We start from the raw sequence: 15,758 nt of genomic DNA, 5'->3' as shown, positions 1-15,758 counted from the left end.
CTCTTCCCACCCCTACAATGGAAGGATTTCTGTGTCAGTCTGGGTCCAGCCAGGACAAACGATTCTATGAAAGGTATTTCAAACAACATGAGTGTGTGCAGGGAGTGGGGTACCAGGTATGGTAACTATAGGAAGCCCTGCTATCCTAGGGCTGGAGAAACAGGCAGAGGACAGTGTCGCCAGAGCCTTTGGGCACAGAGGAGCAGCCTGCCATGGCTTCTGCTCAGACCTCAGAGTGGGGACACACTGTGACTGGAGTGCGGGCCTCCGGGGTGGGCAGTGCATGGCTGGCGCAGGGAGCTCCAAGGAGGTGAAGTGCAGCCTAAAGAATCAGGAGACCAGAGCAGGGCCAACGACAGCCTGTAGGCCACGTCCAGCTGCCACCTGTTTCTTTATGGCCTGTGAGCTAAGAATGTTATTTTTATATTTTTAAATAGTTGGGGGAAAAAATCTCATGACACGTGAAAATTACAAAAAAATACAACTTCAGTGTCCATAAGTAAAGCTTTACGGAAACACAGTCACACTTGTTCACTGTGTATTGTCTGTGGCTGCTTACATGCTACAATGGCAGAGTTGAGTAGTTGTAACAGAGACCATGTAGGCCGCAAACTATTCAATATCCCGCCCTTTACAGAAAGAGTTTGCTGACCCTTGGACTAGAGCCACCCTGGAGGGACATTGATAGGAGCTGGAAGCAGGAAGGCGGTTTCTTTATTCAACCGACTTCTTTCCAATCACGTCAGTGCCTCTCACTAGCAGAGTTTAATAGGAAGCCAGCTGGCAAGAATCTGGGAAAGGTTGCTTGCAGACCTTTTTAGCTCCAGCATTACAGAATAAGGTGGTCTTGGTCCTGAGAGACAACACAAAATAACAGCACAATTTTCAAGCATCATACCTTGGCCATCTCCTCTTCTGTCTATGTACCCTTCCCTTAGCAATACTATCCACATCCATGGCTTCAATAATCACCCAAAGCCCCCTGAGGGACTTCTCAGTCTTGTATTGCTAACTGCCTGCAGGTAAGTCCAATTAGATGCCTTCCCTTCATCTCAAAACCACTACGTCCAATAGGTGAAATTCATAGTTCCTTTCAAACTCCTTCCTTCTCCTCTGTTCCCCATTTTTGTTGCTGACACCACCATTCTCCCATAGAATAGGCTAGACCCCAGCCAGACTTCATGTCTGGATCCTCTGTTTCCAGTCTACAACATCAAAGCAAGTAGAAAGAGTGAATTTTGCTTTGCAAGACTTTGCAGCTGTTCCCTCCTTTCCCTTCCCAGAACCACCACCTGGGGTTGGGCCATCAGTACCTCTTGCCTAGACATAGTATTTACCTCAAATAGTTGTGTGAGGATTAAAACAAGTAATATTTGCGAAGTGCTTAGAATAGTTTCTGGCACATAGTAAAAGCAATTACTAGTGTTATATTATAGAAATATAAGAACAAATAGGCAGAATTGAACCTTATATAAGTGACTCACCTCCTCAAGATAATCATTAATTTAATCGTTGTGAACGAAAGAAAGAATGGAAGGAGGGAAAGAGGAGGGAAGGAAGGAAGACAGGAAAGAAAGAGAAAAGGAAAGACAAAACCTGTCCTCTCTAGAGTACACTAGATAGATTTGACCAATTCTACATAATCTCTTATAGGAGGAAAGGAGGGAAACACCAGAAAAAAAGAAGACAAAAAGATTAAAAAAAAAAAAACAACCCCTTAACAAACTGTTAACAAATAGAATTCAGCAATATATAAAAATCATTGTAAAAAGGGAAAAAAAAGGAAAAAAAATCAAAACCAAAAAATAAATAAATAAATAAATCATACATTATGACCAACAACAGATGTAAGGCTCATTCAATACTCAAAAATCGATCTATATAATTTACCATATTAACAGGCTAAGGATGATTCTCCAATGATTTCTTCTAAAACTTTTGTAGTTTTATGTTTTACCTTTAAATGTAGGCTCCATTTTGAGTTAATTCTTGTGCATGTGTGAGGTTCAGGGGCAGGCTGACTAAATCCTGGCACCTAGACCCAGGAACTCAGGAGGGAGCAGCAGGCAGTGAGAGGGAGAAAGGGAGCATAGAGGGTGAAGAGAGAGTCCTGGGAATGTTTGTATATTTACATTGTGAAATCGAACCGGCAACGTTGTGGTTGAGAGCCCACTGGCCCATGTGGGAACCGAACCGGCAGCCTTTGGCATTAGAAGCTCGGAGCTCCAACCGCTTGAGCCACCAGGCCGCCCCCCCCCTTCCTGATTCTTAGAAAAATAATTTATGACTAGTAACAGTTTGTTGAATCAGTATCTAGGATCTACAGAATATACCCTCAGGAAAGAGGATGGGGGTAAAAGATCCTGAAAGTTGGGGGTGTGCAGCCTTTGGGGACATTACCTCAGTCTTCCCATTAACAACCTGTAATTTCCAGGGGCCTGACCTATATACTCAACTGGGGAGACCTTGTGGGTAGACAGGTATTGTTAGCCTTCAGTCAGGGGGGTAATTTCCCAGAGGAAGAAATTGGAACATTTTGCCCCTGTGGGGATGGCAAGAAGTGGTATCTGTGTGGGGAGCCTGCTCTGAGTAACCTTCCCTGAGGCAGGAACTGGGTGATGGGAATCTGAGGGAAACTCTGTCAAGGGGCCTGGCTATCTGCCCTGGCCACCCGCTGGGGCCCTGGCCAGTTTACTGCTCTGCCTGCAGGTTGCGGAGTGGGCTTCTCAGATCTGAGGGGCTCTGGTGGGAAGGCAGGTGGGGAGTAGCCTCAGGAAGGCAGATACAGGCTGGGTTAAAACGTTAGTGAAAATGGAAGTCCCCCCACCCCCAAAAGGGCCCCAAGGAGTTTGGGGCAATAGCACCAGATTCCCTTCTCTGATCTTTTGTAGGACAAGAGACTCATCTGCCTGTCATTCCCTGCAGCCCAGGGGGCGAGACCGGGACTGGGACTTCTCTGCTCCAGCATGGAGGTCCAGAAGTGTTGGGACCAGCTATGTAATGTAGGGGAAAAGAAGGGAGTTACCATCTGATCAATGCCTGTTGTGTTCCAGGTATGCTGCCTGGTGCTTCCCATGGTAGTTCTATTTTTAATTTCTTGAGGAAACTCCATACTATTTTCCGTGGTGTCTGTACATGTTTACATTTCTACATAAATACCACTTTAAATAAAAAGTAGCTATACTCCCTAAAATGAAAAAAAAAAAAAAAAAACAGTGAGAAGAGGGCATTGTTGTACACTTAAAAAATTCTCTTTAATGTCTGGCTTAATGGAAGACAGCTGGAATCTCATACTACCTTCTGCATTTAATTTTTACAATATGCTGTTTTAATGAAGCATATGAAGCATATCTGGCTGTGCACAGGTATGTACTTGGAAAAGGGATAATTGTGAATATTTTTCTGTGATACTACGCCAAACTTGATGACAAAATGATAGTTTCTTAGAGATTAGTTGCAGTGAGAAATCTGAAACCATATCAATGAATTTTTTTTTTTTTTTTTTTTTTTTTTTTTTTTTTTTTTTTTTTTTTTAAGGAGGGCGCAGCTCACAGTGGTCCAGGCGGGGATCAAACCGGCACCCCTGGTGTTATCAGCATCATGCTCTAACCAACTGAGCTAACTGGCTACCCCCCTCAATGAATTTTTTGTACTCTGTTACATTAACTTTTTTTGGGTCTATCTTGAACTTTGAGTAGATCTTTCATCCATGCATGATTTTGTAACATCATGCACTGGTCATCTGGAAAATTTTGGTTCATTGAGATATACAGATCCTTCAAATGATAACACATTCATGGTACAATATCAAAAAATCACATTTATTAATATCAACATTGAGCTCATTGGGGAAATCTTATAGTGTCAGGCAGTTGTCAAACTCAGGATGGCAGATACAAATTTTCCACAATCCTAATTTTTCCTGGAAAGTTCAAATTTTATCAATGGAAGCAACTATAGTCAATTATTTTCCTTGAAGTGAGTCTCCTTTGTTCATTTTTGAGAAAATGTCTGCCAAATACCCAAATCTGAGTAATCATAGTTTGTCAGTCATCCTTTCCAGTAAAAACAGTGTTACATGAAAAAAGCAGATAGTTTAGCTCACATTCCAAGCAATTGCACAAGTGTTTTTTCTTGACATAACCATCATTCTTCAGTGTGTAGCAGAAATGTTTTATATCTACTTCCCATTTCTTCACAAAGAATGTTTAAAAAAATGTGTTCAAGGGTCAACGTTTAATAAAATAATCTTAAATGGAACTGGCTTCTTCTTTTTCTTTTTTAAACTATAAGTGCCTGGCAGTGAGGAATGTAATGACTGCTTGTGCTGAGTGCCAGTAGCTTTACCCACCATTGCTTTTGTGTCATCGGTGGAAATATCAAAACCGTTGTTTCAGAAAAAAGCCATGAGATTCAAAACAGTTAGTCAACACTGAGAATTTCACCACCACTTGTGTTTGTTGCCAAATATTCACATAAAAGATCTTTAACGATTAGTTGATGCTGACGCAGGAGAACTATAAGAAGAGAGCATGGTTCCTCCATGTATGTTGATTTGTTTATTTATGAGGCAAAAGTACAATTCTTCAGAGAAGAGGTTAACTCAGTTTTCATGTCTGCAGCTAAATCTTTCATTTGACGAGTACCGTTGTAAAGCGGCAGTGCCCAGGGTTTCTTTCACTGACTTGCATCCAGCAGGCAAGCATTCAGCAATGCCAGTGGTCTCTCAGCTATTGTGTGCATTTCTCCAGCTAATGCAATACGATAACCTACCCTGTAAGATGCTTCAGTAACTTTTTCACTTCTACTTTGAGGAGCTGTAAGAAACAGTTTTTAGCTTTTAAAGAGCTCACCCTATCTATATTGAAAATAGGCAGTTACTTTTTCTCTAAACTCTGCACCATCTCAAAATGATGCCACAACTTACCTAGTGCTATAACACTATTCAAAACATTCTGTTGCATAAGATGTAGTAATAAGGTAAACTATTAATATCTATATAGTTGAGGGAAATATAGATTTCATCATAATTTTGTTTCTTATCTAGTTTTACACAGTTTCTTTGGAGTATATATCCTTACCTTCTGCTAGTCAGGGAACTCTCTGATATGTCAGTTTCATCTTTTTCAGACTTTTTAGACACAGATGGTGCAGCTGTGGGTGGAGGAAACAAGTGTTCTAGTCTATCTTTCTTAAGCCAATGGTGGATCCTTGAATATAAGAAAAAAAATATTGTTAAGACATAATCTTATGTGTTAGAATAAAATATTATTAAATTTTAAAATAACAATTTTAGGTAAAAATACAAAATTTAGAGAGATTTTTGAAACACATTTAAAAATATTGCAAAACAAGATAGAGTGTACTTATATTTTGTATTTACACATAGGTACAAGGAAAACTTCAGAATTTTAAAATAACAATTATTGGACGATAATACTGAAATTATAGCAAGTGTAACTGAAGATAGTTAGGAACACAGTAGGAGTCTGAGAACCAACTGAGTTCAAATTTCTTGAAAATGCACATATTTATACACTAAATCTACTTCTTTAGACCATTTTGGAAACATAAGAAATAAACATACACGTTTCATCAGCTGTCAGAACAATGATATCATCACACGTCATGGAGCCTCTGGAAAAGACCACTGTATGTTTGTGAGAGAGTGAGGATGCAAAAGTCAAATAGCTTCTATTATATTAGCATGAAAATAATTTTGACCTCGGAAACCCCTGAATTGGAGGGAGGTTATAAGGATCCACCAAGGGTTCCCATACCACACTTTGGAAACTGCTAAACTAGGGTAAGGTGTATTCTGTGGAATATTTTGCAGCTTTTAAAAACAATGAGGTAGAAAACAAAATAAAAAATATGAAAAAAAAAAAGACAAAAATAAAAACAATGGGATAGATCTATATGTACTGTCGTATAACAAGCTATAGAGCAATGGAACAGTGAATGGAACAGTGTTTACAATATGATACACACAAAAACATCTACATACAGGTATGTATGCAAATGCATAGAAAAGTTCTAGAAGAACACATTATTTACTGTGGTTACTTCTGTGAAGGGTATTTGGTGGCTTAGTAATGGAGAATATTTGCTTCATCTGTGTTTTTAAAAAATGGTTACAAGGAGATTGTATACATGTATTACTGGTGTCATTTAAATATATTTTATAAATAATAGTTTGTCTTCATCTTTCTACTGGGTGATGTGTAAAATTTATACAATTTGATTTTTTTCACATCAATTAATAAACTGACAGTTGTCACTGTTCTATGGAGAATCATTATCAGTAGGGCAAAAGGGTATGGTTGCTAGATAAAGTATAAGATGCCCAGGCAAGATTGAATTCCAAATACACCAGGAATAAGGTTTTTAGTATAGTATGTTCCATGCAATATTTGGGAAATACTTATACTAAAAAAATTGTTTGTCATTTATCTGAAATTCAAATTTAACAAATAAAAAAAAGGGATGCCCAGATATCGGGGGCAAAGTTATATTGGCAAGCTGGCTTTTCTCTTGATAAATGCCTTTGCAGCTTGCCAAGGTTGTGAGATGTTATGGTAAAAAGGATGAGCAGGGAGTGAATTGGAGAGAGGTTATAAAATGTTGCCATTTTTGTTTTTGTTTCAAACACATAGAAGGCTTCCACAAAATGTAATCTTTGGAGTTAAGCTCCCGTAACTCTGTGGTAGTCACCATGAGGCGGTAACATTTCCCATGCTTCTGGGCTCTAGCCAGGTCCCCGTCTTTCCACATCACCCCATGGCTACCAAAGGCCATGGCTACTAAGGGATTTCCAAGAGGTGGTAAACGGTCATTGCCAGAACTTTCTTCTTCATTATCTCTTTTCTTCCCTCTTGGGAATGTAGATATACCACTTTCCCCATTTCTTCTTTTCCCCCACTTTTTGTCTGAAGAAATTTCACCATGGTCAATATTTTCCTCAAATGTACAAACCTTTAGGTTTTTTCTTTCTTTTCCTCTCTCTTTCAGATTTTGCCCATAGAGAAATCTCTCTTGCTTTTTTTCACCTCCCCAAATTGTGGACCAATAAACGTTCCAATACACCAACTACTGAACCAACCTCTGTCTTTTTTTTTTTTTTTTTTTAAGGACGGCACAGCTCACAGTAGCCCTTGTGGGGATCAAACCTGCAACCTTGGTGTTAATATCACCATGCTCTAATCAACTGAGCTAAGTGGCCAACCCCCCAACTTCTGTCTTAGTCTGCTTAGGCGGCTGTAGCAAAAATACCATAGACTGGGTGGCTTAAACAACAAACATTTATTTCTCACAGTTCTGAAGGTTGGGAGGGCCAAGATCAAGGCACAAGATTTAGTGTCTGGTGAGGGCCTGCTTCTTGGTTCATAGGCTGCTGTCTTCTCACTGTGTCCTCATGTGGCAGAAGGGGTAAGACACCTCTCTAGAGTCTCTTTTAAAAGGCATGAATCTTATTTATGAGGGTTCCACTCTCATGACCTGATCACTCCCCAAAGACCCCACCTCCAAATACCATCATTGAAGATTAGGTTTCAACATATGAATTTTGGGGGGGACACAAACACTCAGTCTATAGCATGATTCCAGAAACAAAGATTAGGGGATGCTTCAACCTGCTGTAGAGACCAAAGCAAAGTGATTCTGTGCTGCATAAAGAACTCAACTCTGTGAAGACAGTCTCAGCTACAGAAAATCAGCTTTGAATTATCTACGCCTAGGAGAGGCTGGGGAAGTATCACCACCGGAAAAGTATTACCACCGGACAAGAAAGGGGTTGGCTCTAGGTCAGGATCCAGGGCTATCAATTCTCATAGAGAAATCTTGCTTTTGTAAGACATCGGACCTACTGGTGTTTGCTATTAGTTTGTCCCTTTTTTTTCCTTTTTAAAGTTAACTCTATTGAAGTATACTGTAGTTACAATAAAATGCACACAATTTAACTGTACAGCCTCTGGAATTTTGACAAATGTATACACACGAGTATGTATCCACCATCCTAGTCAAGATATAGAACATTTCCATCACCCTAGGAAGTTCCCTGGTGCCCATATACTCAGACAACCATTGATTTGATTTCTATCACTCCCTATTAGCTTTATCTTTTCTAGAACTTTATATAAATTGTACTTTTCTTTTGACTTTGCTTAGGTAGTTATTTTTCCATGCAGAAGTAAAAAGAATTATTGTAGTTTTTATGGTTTCATTTTTCTACATTTAAATCTTTGATCCATCTGAAATTTATTTTGGTGTGTGGTGTGGAAGCACAAATCTAATTTAATTTCTTTTCCCCCAGAGAGTTACCCAGTTGTCTCAACATCATTTATTGATAAAGCCATCTTTTTTCTCACTGATCTGAAATGCCACCTTGATCATATATTAAATTCTCAAGTGTGTTTGTATGTATTTCTGAACTTTCCCTTCTGTTTTTTTGATTTGTTTATTCATATGTCAATACAACACTTTTAATTATGGCTACATTATTTTTTATATTTTATATTTCTTATATTTTAGAATTTTCTGTTCTCTCTTCAATGAGCTAATTTTCTCTGAGTTTCCTGTACAACAAGTGATTCTAACACTTAGCAGCTTGAAAATTTATTATCTTCCAGTTTTTGAGAGTCAGGAATGGGAGCAGTGTAGCTGGGTGGTACTAGCTCAGGGGTCTCATGAGGTTCAGCTGTCAGTTGGGGCTGCAGTCATCTCAAGCCTGGACTGGAACTGAGAGGTTTGCCTCCAAACTCACTCATATGGGTCTTGCCTTAGGGATACCAACAACATGGCAGCCAGGAGAGACCCAACAGTGCAAGAAAGAGATAACAAAGGCCCAAGGTGAAACACCCAGTTTTATATATCCTAACCTCAGAAGTGACATACCATTAGTCTGCCAACCCTGGTATGATGTGGAAAGGACAACAGTAGGGTGTGAATGCAAGCCCTCTGGGATCACGGGGGCCATCTATCACACTTCCAACTTTATTCTCCTCTCTTTCCATTTTATTCACATTCTTGGGATATCTCATCTATTTTATGAGGCTGCTTCTACCTATGACCAATAATTCCCAAATCATTCTACTGATCGCTAACTTGCTCTTCTGGGTTCCAGAATGGTTTATCCAATTGTTTGAGCACTTCCTCTGAAATATCCCATAGACATTACATGGCTTGTACCACTGTCTCCTTGAATGCCCCCCTGAACCTCAAATCTACTTCCATTTTGATACGTAACACTCCACACGTCATTTATTTGATTCTTCCATTAGACTGTGAGCTTACTGAGAGTGGGCACTGGGTCTCCATTATTTGGCTATTCACAGTACTTAACACAGTGCCCAGTGTGAAGTAGGTGTTCATCAAGTATTTGGGCCCGGGTGACAGTCTGGGTGCTGGGTGGACACCCAGACACAGAAGGGCACCTGGAGCTCTACAGCTATTAGCCTTGTAGAGTGCCAGGGGCCTGAGCCAGTGGGGAGGGCTGTTTCATTGGCTGTGGTCTCTTTTTGATGCTGGTAGAAATGTCTTTGTGGCTTTGCACCCAGTTTTGCTTCCTGCAGGCTGACTGCCCTGTCTACCCTTCTTCCACAGTGTGGGGTCTGAAGCCTGGTTGGACCCGTGGTCTGTCTGTTTCTGTTGTACATAAGGGCCTGGGGGCAGCTGACCTGACAGGATTGGGCTCCTTGTAAGTGGTCTGTGCAGCATTCTGTAGAATATACTCAGAAACAAGTCCCGCACTGTCCCCCAGGCTCCCCGTTACCACCTCCCCACCGCCTTTTCTCACCACCATCTTTCTTAATTCTAGAACTGTAAATTCCAGGAATGTGAGTTTTTCAGATAGTGGTTCCTGAAACCCAGCCTACTCATATCCTCACACTCAGCTGCGGACTCCTCGGCGTAGGGGCTCCTGAACCACACTCAGGAAAGACAGCAGCTCAACCAGGTAAGGTCGAGGCGGCACCACCTCATCCTAGAGCAGGGCTGGTGTGGCTGGGGCTGCCCAGGTCGGGTCTCTGACATTGCAGCCGCCCACTTTCAATTCCGTTTTACCTTTTGTGTTGCTACTCCTTTCTCCCTGCCTCTGCCTGCAGCTCAGTCTTTATTTCTTTCCTGATTCTCAACAGAGTTCTTGGGACCTATCAGAGTGTGTGGGACACCCCAGCTCACCTCTTTATCTTACCCAAGTGCAGACTTGCTCAAAAGCACACAGCTTCTGTTGGTATCTCCCGATACTCTTCTGTTGGTCTCTCTTATTTCTGTATCTTTTTTCTGTATCTTGGAAATACAGTAGGGGAGATTCTCAATGTTTCTAACTATTCTACATTTCTCGGTCTGTCCCCTAACCTTTGTTTTCTTTTGCCTTCTCGTCTCTCTTTGGACTCAGTGATGAAGACCATCTACTTCCAAGACAGGACTAGGTTGAGAGTATGTCCATTTGGCTTCCCTACTTCCATATTTGAGCATCTGCATTGATCAGCATGGAAAGGCAATCAGAGTGGGCAGTGCCAGGTTCAGAGGCCCGCCTAAGCTCCCCAGACCTGTGCTTGATTCTGGCCCAGCTGGCCCAGCTGACTGCTGCAGAATAAAGCGTAAGTGAGAATGAGGGACAGTGAGCCAGAGCCTGGGCCTTTGGAAGCTGCTCAATCTTAGACCCTAGGAAATAGGGACCTTGAATGGGAAGGGGAACCTGATCTCTGCTGAGTCCTGACCAGTCTCTCTGCACTTCACCTCCAACTGGCCAGAGCTGCTTTTCCTTACAAGTAGGGTCGCTTTCCCCAAACCATCTTGTGGCAAGTTTAGACAAGCAGGGCTTGCAAATGAACAAGACAAACAAACAAAAACTCATAGACACAGATAACAGTTTAGTGGTTACCAGAGGGAAAAGGGGGAGGAGAAAATGTAGACAAGCATAAAGGGGGTCAAATGTATGTGGTGACTGAAGGAGATTTGATTTTGGATGGTGAATACACCATGCAATATACAGATGATGCAGTATAAAATTATACACTTGAAACCTATATAATTTGATTAACCAATATTACACAATAAATTTAATAAATAAAATAAAATGTTACAAAGTAAAAAATAATAATACTAAAATAAAATTTAAAAAGAACTGCTGCAGACTAGAGAGGGGAAAGCCACAGACTTGCTGAGAGATGGGGAGCTCCTCAGAGGTGCTATAACTCTGGCCTGCCAGCAGGGTGTGCCCTGTCCCGACAAAAGGCAAGTCCTCTTTTTCCTGCTGCCCTACCAGCCAAGGAGACTAATTCCCCTGACACTTGATGAGGTTAATCTGTGTTCCAAGCTGCGGGAAGAGGAGTCCCCCAGGGGTCATAACAGTGTTTAGAATCTGGTGTCCTGTTTAGGAAAGGTAGAACAATGAGAGACAGAAACCCATCATTCCCTTGATCTGAAAGCCTGTAAATATGACCTTGCAGAAAGGAGAGAGGCGGGGGTGGGGGTGGGAAGCCGAGTGAAAGTAGCTAGGATAAAAAAGGGAGGAGATACAGGACCTGCAAAGGATGCTTTGGAAATATGGCTTCAGAAGAGACATAAAGTGGAAACCAAGGCTGTCACTCCGAAAGCAGAGCATTTGGTCACCTTCATTATGATATGATACAGACCTGTGCCCCTAGATTGGCGCCTGTATCCCACTGCTTCCCTTGTTATTTAATCTGAAATTTCTTCACAATTCCTGAGCAGCACCCATCCACTTATCATGTATAGATATGGACGACTCTTTACTCAGGGAACTGGGTTATGCAAGTGTTGCTAAGGAATTAAGGGAGCTACAGTAGGTAAGGCAGGGGTTGCTTAGTAACAAGGAGTCCCTTGGTGATGGAGTGGCTAGAGCAGGTCTGGAACTGAGGAAGGTCTGCAGACAGAGTCAGCCCACACCTGAGCCTCCTGAAAGTGCCTGTCTGCTGATCTCTTGGCGCGTAGCTACCAGAGCCTGCCTCTCCGCAGCCTTTTGGCACTGCCCCTCATGAAAAGTACACCCCAATTCCTTGAGTGTCCTCCATAGCCCATTCATTCCCCACCTCCCTCAGCAGGAAGCTGATCAGATGGTGGGATTCAGGCCTGGGCAGGGCTCCTGAGCAAGCAAATGGGTTTCTCACACTGAGGGAGGCAGGAATCTCTAGGCTTACAGTGATGTGGAGTTGGGAAATTTGGGTTTTGGGTGAAAGAGGTTCCCCTAGACAAGCAGCCCTGATGTATTTCCAGTTCTTGGGGAGATGTCTTCATACCCTGCCTTTACACCTGCACATAGCTACAGGGGCGCACCTGGGCTGGGTCTCCACAGTGCCCCCCACTTGGGACTACTGGTGTGGGCCCAGGTTCCTCCCAGCCTGCTTCAGATGCTTCACCTCAGGACAGTCTGGTGGAGACATAAATGCAAGTATTTGGAGCCACAGTCAGCATTCTCAGTCACAAGTGCCCTGTTCTCTGCCCTCCAGGCACAGAGGTCTCCTGCTCTCTCTTAGACACCCCGGACAGACGAACTCCTGCACTCCTCTCAGTCTGTCCCCCTAGGCTGGAGCGCCTATCCCACTGCTTCCCTTGTCAGACCCTCCTCCGTTTTCTAGGTCCCATCTATCTGCAGCTTCCATCGTGATGACTGTCCCAACCCTATCAGAGCGAGCTGTTGTACCCCTGTGCTCTGTGAGCCTCGTAGGGCACTGGGGCCCCAGGGAGGGAGAGAGTGGAGCTGCTCTCTGATCCTCTGCTTCGTCTACTACCTGGCAGGATACTCCCTTCATGAATTGAATGTTTATACACAGAAAGCTTGTTGTTTAAAACAAAGCTCTTTGCACAGAACACCTCTGACAAAGTATTCGAGACACGGGGAAGTTTGTCTCTGAAAAGGGAACTGGGAGTTTCAGTTTTGAACTACTTTTGAATGGTTTGAATTTTAAAATTTACCATGAGCAGGTAATCTTTACTTTTTGAACATTTTTATTGTTAAATATAACACAGACATAAAAAGTGTATATATATATATATATATATATATATATATATATATATATATCATACACCTTAAATGATATCACATAGTCATCACTCAGTCATAAAACAAAACACTGCCCGCACCCCAGAAGCCCCTTGATTGTCCCCTCCCCAATCATAATCCCCTTTTTACCCCAGAAATACCCACTCTCCTGACTTTTGTGATAATTACTGCCTTGCTATTCTCCTGTCACTTGTTTGCATTCTTAAACAACATAGAGTTGTTTTGCCTTTTTGTGAAATTTGTATATGTGGAATCACATAACGTATTCTTTTTTGTCTGATTTCTTTCCTTCAACAATGTATATATATTTTTAATTAAAGTTTACTGGATTGATAATTGTTGGTAAAGTTACATAGATTTCAGGTGTACAAGTCTGTATTACATCATCTATATATCACATTGTGAGTTCACCACCCAGAGTCAGTTCTCCTTCCATCACCATATATTTGATCCCCTTTACCTCTTCTACCACCCTCGTCCCCCCTTACCCTCTGGTAACCTCTAAACTATTGTCTGTGTCTATGAGCTTTTGTTTCTTCATTTGTTTGTCTTGTTCTTTTGTTGTTTTCAGTTTTATATTCCACATATCAGTGAAATCATATGGTTCTTGACTTTTTCTGTCTGACTTAGTTCGTTTAGCATCATACTCTCAAGATCCATCCATGTTGTCACAAATGTTCCTATATCATCTTTTCTTATGTCACAATAGTATTCCATTGTGTATACATACCACAACTTCTTTATCCATTCATCTATTGAAGGACATTTTGGTTGTTTCCACATCTTGGCCACCGTAAACAAAGCTGCAGTGAACATTGGAACACACGTGTCTTTATGGATAAATGTTTTCAGATTTTTTTGGTAGATACCCAGGAGAGGGATTGCTGGGTCACATGGTAATTCTATTCGTAATTTTTTGAGGAACCTCCACACTGCCTTCCATAACGGCTGCACCAGTCTGCATTCCCACCAACAGTGTATGAGGGTTCCTTTTTCTCCATAGCCTCTCCAACACTTGTTACTATTTGTCTTGTTGATGATAGCCATTCTAACTGGTGTGAGGTGATATCTCATTGTGGGTTTTATTTGCGTTTCTCTGATGATTAGTGATGTTGAGCATTTTTTCATGTCTATTGACCATTTGTATGTCATCTTTGGAAAAGTGTCTCTTCAGGTCCTCTGCCCATTTTTTAATTGAATTTTTTGTTTTTTTGTTGTTGAGTTGTATGAGTTCCTTATATATTTTGGATATTAGCCCCTTATCAGAGGTGTTGTTTGCAAAAATCTTCTCCCATTCGGTTGTTTGCCTCTTTATTTTGTTGATGGTTTCTTTTGCCGTGCAGAGGCTTTTTATTTTGACATGGTCTCATTCATTTATTTTATTTTAGCTTTTACTTCCCTTGTCTTTGGAGTCAAATTCATAAAATGCTCTTTGAGCCCAAGGTCCATAAGTTTAGTACCTATGTTTTCTTCCATGCAGTTTATTGTTTCAGGTCTTATGTTTAGGTCTTTGATCCATTTTGAGTTAATTTTGGTACATGGTGACAGATAGGAGTCCAGTTTCATTCTTTTGCACATGGCTTTCCAATTCTGCCAGCACCATTTATTGAAGAGGCTGTCTTTTCTCCATTGTATGTTTTTGGCTTCTTTGTCAAAAATTATCTGTCCATATTTATGTGGGTTTATTTCTGGGTTCTCAATTCTATTCCATTGGTCTATGTGTCTGTTTTTCTGCCAATACCATGCTGTTTTGATTATTGTAGCCCTGCAGTACAGGATAAAGTCAGGGAGTGTGAGACCTCCAGCATTGTTCTTTTTTCTTAGGATTGCTTTGGCTATTCGGGGTCTTTTGTAGTTTCATACAAATCTGATTGTTTTATGTTCTATTTCTTTAAATAATGCCATTGGGATTTTGATGGGGATTGCATTAAATCTGTATATTGCTTTGGGTAGTATGGCCATTTTAACTATGTTGATTCTTCTAATCCATGAGCACCGAATGTCTTTCCATTTCTTTGTGTCTTCTTCAATTTCTTTTAAAAATGTCTTATAGTTTTCAGTATATAAGACTTTCATACCCTTGATTAAGTTTATTCCCAGGTATTTTATTCTTTTTGTTGCAATTGCAAAAGGAATTATTTTTAAATTTCTTTTTCTGAGATTTCATTGTTAGTATATAGGAATGCAATAGACTTTTTTATGTTGATTTCGTAACCGGCAACTTTATTGTATTCGTTTATTGTTTCTTTTTACCCCCCCCTTCTTCCGCCTCCCTCCCGCCCTCCAGTTCAAGCCGTTGTTTCGCAGTCTAGTTGTGTAGGACACAGCTCCTGGCCCATGCTGGGATTATGAGCCTTGTGCTCCCCCCTGACTGAGGCAGCCAGTCGCCGGTCAGCCACTCACAGTGGCTCATGGCAGCTCTTGCCGGCTGCTCATGATGGCTGTGGGCTACTCACGCTGGCTGCAGGCCGCTCCTGGCAGCACACAGCAGCCCATGCCAACCTCCGGCTGCTCACTGCAGCCCAGCTCCAGGGAGAGTCATTGTTCACAATCTTAGCTGTAGAGGGCGCAGCTCACTGGCCCATGTGGGGTCGAACTGGTGACCTTGGCGTTAGGAGCACTGCACTCCAACCAACTGAGCCAACTGGCTGCCTGCCCATTATTCTTATATTGTTCTTTCTGATGGAATCAGAAAATTCTTGTAGAGTTCTTTCATTTCTTTTAACTCTCA

At 41.5% G+C, this 15,758-nt stretch overlaps 1 long non-coding RNA gene across 1 annotated transcript; it reads left to right on the top strand.

Annotated features, from left to right (window-relative positions):
* Positions 1-747: 747 nt before the first annotated feature.
* Positions 748-4,260, top strand: LOC148758579 (uncharacterized). The gene is made up of 3 exons (XR_016020561.1): positions 748-1,022; positions 2,892-3,053; positions 3,538-4,260. It is a non-coding gene; the product is annotated as an uncharacterized LOC148758579 (long non-coding RNA).
* Positions 4,261-15,758: the final 11,498 nt, after the last annotated feature.

This window comes from Rhinolophus sinicus, chromosome 3 (assembly GCF_057876585.1).
Source record: "Rhinolophus sinicus isolate RSI-liver-muscle chromosome 3, RSI-T2T, whole genome shotgun sequence".
In the NCBI taxonomy this organism is placed as follows: Eukaryota; Metazoa; Chordata; class Mammalia; order Chiroptera; family Rhinolophidae; genus Rhinolophus; species Rhinolophus sinicus.
The sequence above is the reverse complement of the archived record's forward strand: the minus strand, read 5'-3'. Positions and strand labels throughout refer to the sequence as shown.